Consider the following 5,981-nt stretch of genomic DNA (forward strand, 5'->3'; position numbering starts at 1 on the left):
GCTTTCTGTCTCTATGTCTCTCTCTGTCTGTCTGGTGAGCGCACGCGCCCTATATACGAAAAACCTAAAAAAAAAAAAAAAAAAAAAAACAACAACAATTACTGCATCCAGCATGTTGGAAGAGCAGTAGCACAATACCCCATACTTCTGGAAGCCATATGGAAGATTGGAGTTCAGTTTCCTTGTCAACCTATACATGCCTGACACCTACATTTGTGCCTGTTATCCTGGCTGGCTGAAAGTCTGGTGGATAGGAATCATAATGTGATACCCTTATAAGGGTCTCTCTCTCTCTCTCTCTCAATAAACAAACTTTAAGAAAAATTCCTGTATGTTGTAGGTCTTCAGTAAACATTTGTTGGTGAATGAGTGATTATCCTAACTTAACCATGCATATCTTAGGGGAGAGAATGTGCCTTCCCATTGATCTTTTCACTACAATCTATCACAGTGCCACACAAATAGAATTAGTCCTTTTACATGTTTATTATTATTTTTTTTTTTACAACAGTCACCATTTCTTGAGAAGTTATCAAGAGTCAGACATTTAAGGGCTTCATAGGTTTGATCTAATTTAACACTCAAAACTACATTTAGTTACTGAAACTGTTATTCCTATTTTCTAAATTAGATCATGAAAAGGCAGAGATAGTAAATAAATTACCCAAGATCGCAAAATCTATAGGTAACATTGGTCAAGGTTCTAACCTAAGCCTGTTTAAGACCTGTGTTTTTATCTTCTTAACGACTTACATGTGATGTGGAAATGAGATCGAGGAAGATCATTATCGATCACAAACAGTGCCCCCACCCACTGTACCGACGTGCATCTGGCTCTAGGTGGTGATGAAAGTGTGTGGCAGGAGAGGGAGCATAGCACAAGGTCCTGCAGGCAGCAGAAAAATGTGTTCTTTAGCGTGGACACTATTTGCAGTAGCCATGCTACTTATTTCTGTACTGTTAGCCAAAAAAACATGAAATAGAATTTGCACATTCAAGTATAAAGAAAGAGAAATTAATGTTAGATAGAGGAAGAGGAAAACATCAAGTCAGTAGGCTAAAAATTAAAGCACCTCCTTAATAGAAACTTGAAATTTCATCCTTTAGAAATAAAAATTCCAGGGGCCAGCAAGTGACATGCATAAGTCACTGGATTCCCACATGCCCAATCATGGTTTGAGTCCCAAACCCGGCTTGAAAATCCCATCGGATGCATGTGCCTGGGTGGCCCATTCCCAAAAGTAGAATGGAGGAGATAGATTGCAGCATGGCCATCCCCTCCACCCTACTCCAGGGAATGATTTCTCATTCTCTCTCTCTTTCTCTCTCTCTGATGAGCTCATGTGTTCTATAGCAAAACTAAATAATAATAATAATTAAAATTTTAAAAAGAAATATAAGGACAGTGATGGTGTAGCAGTAATGTTGCTGGACTTCCACATGGATGGATCTGAGTCCCAGACCCAGTTGCTTGAAAATCATGTTGGGTATGTGTGTGCATGCCCCAAGATCCCTGGAGGAGAACAGAGGAGAAGGGGTTGTGGAGTGACTATCCCCATAGGGGGTGATTTCTCACTTTCCTTCTCACTGTCTCTGTCTTTCTCTCTCTGGAGAGCGCACACATCCTAAGGCAAAACCTCTTTAAAAAGAAAAAGAAACAGAAAAGAAAAAGAAAGAAAAAAAAAAACACTGAAATTTAGTTAAATGACCTAAACCTTTATGTCAACAGTGTACACTGAAAAAATTTGCATTTATTTCCATACAGTTTGTCAGGGGAAAATAATCTAATGAAAACTATTACAATTTTGTTAGGTAAAACTGTTTTTAGCTCCAAGCAGTATGATGATTTTTAAGTATCTAGAGAAAAAACTATGCGTAATAGGTAATCCGAGAAACAGCCTTCATCAAAGAGATGGACTAGATAATTCAAATCTAACCATCTTCCACTGTTATTCCCAAAATGAAGCATAATGTTTATCAGAAGGATGAGTTAAAAATTCAAACCAACCTAGTTTCTCAGGGAACCAGAAACCACATAATGGCACTATGGGAATCGGGACACTAGTAGCTTGAAAAACACACCAGGCATATGTTTGTGCACGAGTACTAAAATTCCTGGAAAGGTGGAGAAATGCACTCTCTGACTAAAAAAAAAAAAAAAAAAAAAAAAAAAAAAAAAAGAGAAAATTTTACATGTTTATTATTATTTTTTTTTTTACAACAGTCACCATTTCTTGAGAAGTTATCAAGAGTGAGACATTTAAGGGCTTCATAGGTTTGATCTAATTTAACACTCAAAACTACATTTAGTTACTGAAACTGTTATTCCTATTTTCTAAATTAGATCATGAAAAGGCAGAGATAGTAAATAAATTACCCAAGATCGCAAAATCTATAGGTAACATTGGTCAAGGTTCTAACCTAAGCCTGTTTAAGACCTGTGTTTTTATCTTCTTAACGACTTACATGTGATGTGGAAATGAGATCGAGGAAGATCATTATCGATCACAAACAGTGCCCCCACCCACTGTACCGACGTGCATCTGGCTCTAGGTGGTGATGAAAGTGTGTGGCAGGAGAGGGAGCATAGCACAAGGTCCTGCAGGCAGCAGAAAAATGTGTTCTTTAGCGTGGACACTATTTGCAGTAGCCATGCTACTTATTTCTGTACTGTTAGCCAAAAAAACATGAAATAGAATTTGCACATTCAAGTATAAAGAAAGAGAAATTAATGTTAGATAGAGGAAGAGGAAAACATCAAGTCAGTAGGCTAAAAATTAAAGCACCTCCTTAATAGAAACTTGAAATTTCATCCTTTAGAAATAAAAATTCCAGGGGCCAGCAAGTGACATGCATAAGTCACTGGATTCCCACATGCCCAATCATGGTTTGAGTCCCAAACCCGGCTTGAAAATCCCATCGGATGCATGTGCCTGGGTGGCCCATTCCCAAAAGTAGAATGGAGGAGATAGATTGCAGCATGGCCATCCCCTCCACCCTACTCCAGGGAATGATTTCTCATTCTCTCTCTCTCTCTCTCTCTCTCTGATGAGCTCATGTGTTCTATAGCAAAACTAAATAATAATAATAATTAAAATTTTAAAAAGAAATATAAGGACAGTGATGGTGTAGCAGTAATGTTGCTGGACTTCCACATGGATGGATCTGAGTCCCAGACCCAGTTGCTTGAAAATCATGTTGGGTATGTGTGTGCATGCCCCAAGATCCCTGGAGGAGAACAGAGGAGAAGGGGTTGTGGAGTGACTATCCCCATAGGGGGTGATTTCTCACTTTCCTTCTCACTGTCTCTGTCTTTCTCTCTCTGGAGAGCGCACACATCCTAAGGCAAAACCTCTTTAAAAAGAAAAAGAAACAGAAAAGAAAAAGAAAGAAAAAAAAAAACACTGAAATTTAGTTAAATGACCTAAACCTTTATGTCAACAGTGTACACTGAAAAAATTTGCATTTATTTCCATACAGTTTGTCAGGGGAAAATAATCTAATGAAAACTATTACAATTTTGTTAGGTAAAACTGTTTTTAGCTCCAAGCAGTATGATGATTTTTAAGTATCTAGAGAAAAAACTATGCGTAATAGGTAATCCGAGAAACAGCCTTCATCAAAGAGATGGACTAGATAATTCAAATCTAACCATCTTCCACTGTTATTCCCAAAATGAAGCATAATGTTTATCAGAAGGATGAGTTAAAAATTCAAACCAACCTAGTTTCTCAGGGAACCAGAAACCACATAATGGCACTATGGGAATCGGGACACTAGTAGCTTGAAAAACACACCAGGCATATGTTTGTGCACGAGTACTAAAATTCCTGGAAAGGTGGAGAAATGCACTCTCTGACTAAAAAAAAAAAAAAAAAAAGAAAAGAAAAAAAAAGACGAAGAAATGTGAATCTCTACATATTATTTCCTATTTACAGTTGATGGTTCACATAGTACAAAATAGCTGTACATCACTAAACTAAAATGAATGTCTCACATAATCCCAAATACTTCCTTTCCAGAAATAAGCAGGACAGCCTGTGAGACTTGTTAATAATGGGCCATATCCAGAAATACTACTCGGTGAACTTCTGTATTTCTGGAATCTGTAAAGCTATTTGGGACAAGAATATCCTTCCTTAAAAACTGAAAGATGATGGAGAAAAAAGGAGAAAAACCTATTGTAGAGAAATTACTGTGTCATTTGATGACACAGTATGTATATTGAGTAGAAGACACAATATGTAAATTGAATAGAAGACATTGTAGACATTTTATACTTAATAAATATTTTTAAACTTTCAGTTTTACCAGTAGAACAAGTTCTGTTAATATCGCAAAACTCTTTATGCACTCTACGGCAAAATTATTGTCGGTCGTTTAGTAGGCTCTTCAAGTACATGTGAATGACATTAACACGATCACCGTTCATCTGATTAGGAGAGTAGTAGTTCCGAATTAATCCATCCTTACGTGATAGTGGTCAAATTAGATTTTCAGCTTCCGACTTGTAAATTGTTTTCAACATTGTGGCCTGTGGGCGCCACCCAGTGGAGAAACACATATAGTCTGCAAAGCTGTAAAACACAATCTTGAAAGTCCAAGGCTCATTATTTACTGTATAACCTCATGAGCATCTGGATGAAATCTCATAATGGGAAAACTCGCATTTTTCATTTTATTCTGCAGCCTGGGCAGCCAGGAGGACACCGTGTGGGCACCCTAGAGGAAAGTCCTGAATGCCTTCTGCGTGTAGCCATATGGTTAGAATCAGTGGGTTCACCCTGCGCCAGTTTTCAACAATGGGCGTGTATATGAATAACATGCGAGCAATCAGACTAGCTCTCGTTTCATATTTTCCCTTTGTATAGGGCTATTTTTACACCTTATGGAAAAGGTAAGTTAGACAAGACCTAATATTTTTCTCCCCAGTTAAGGCAGCAGGACTGCAGCGAAAATGATGTCAGAGTTTCCATTTCAGCTCCTTATTTTCAAGGCTTTAGCCCTCTGCCATAAACATTAACTCTGTGAAGAAAAAAAAAAATACACACTAACATACATTACATCTCAGACCAGAAGAACATTCATCTTATTAAATAAGTGGCCTTGAAAAAAAAATTAGGTTGAACATAGCAACATTCTATTTTTAGGGAAGGTGAGGCAAATGGGGGGAGAGGATGAATCATTTTTTTCTAAATTACAATGTGTTTTCTTTCTAATGTTTGGGAAGCAAACATCACAAGGAGTCAGAACACAGAAAGTGTGTCCAATTTGGCTGTAAGAGCATATCTGGTTATTCAGACTATTATGATGTTGCACAAGGACTTTATTCTGTGAAAATCAGGTCAAAGCAGCATTTCCCAATTTTGTCGTCCTAATTGACACAAACAGGTAATTTTGAAAATATGCTTGAACAAACAAGCAAACACTCCCCTAATCCTGTCCAGCAATGCTTCGGCTCTCAAAGTCACGGCCCAGGCAGATTGAGGTTTCTGTGGTATGGCCTCTTTCCATGCAGTACCTGCTACCATGATTTTAAAAAATAAAATAAAATAAGCACATCAGTCTTCTTTGTGGGCTGAAAATTTTCAGTTCTGAGTGCTCAATTCATTTGGGGAATTATTATTCTTTTTTTTTAATGAAGATAACTCAGCTATCTTATCAAGACCCTCACTCTTCTTTGTAGGATATCTGCATTCACTGTGTGCAAACGAGAGTAGAAGGAAACCCTCAGATCTCTGATTCTAAATAATAAAACAAAAGAAAGAGAAAGAAGGAAGGAAGAGAGAGAAAAAGAAGGAAGAAAAGAGAAACAAGAAAAGAAGAGAAAGAAAAGAGAAAAAGAAATTCCATGAATTTAGTATTAGATTAAAGATAATGTGTCTGGCAAGAAAACTCCCCTTTAACCTGTGAATTTTTTTTTTTTTTTTTTTTTTTTTTTTTTTTTTTTTTTTGGAGGACATTTTAGCATTTTTTTGTGA

The sequence above is a fragment of the Tupaia chinensis genome, unplaced genomic scaffold, assembly GCF_000334495.1.
Source record: "Tupaia chinensis unplaced genomic scaffold, TupChi_1.0 Scaffold147312_1, whole genome shotgun sequence".
NCBI lineage: Eukaryota > Metazoa > Chordata > Mammalia > Scandentia > Tupaiidae > Tupaia > Tupaia belangeri.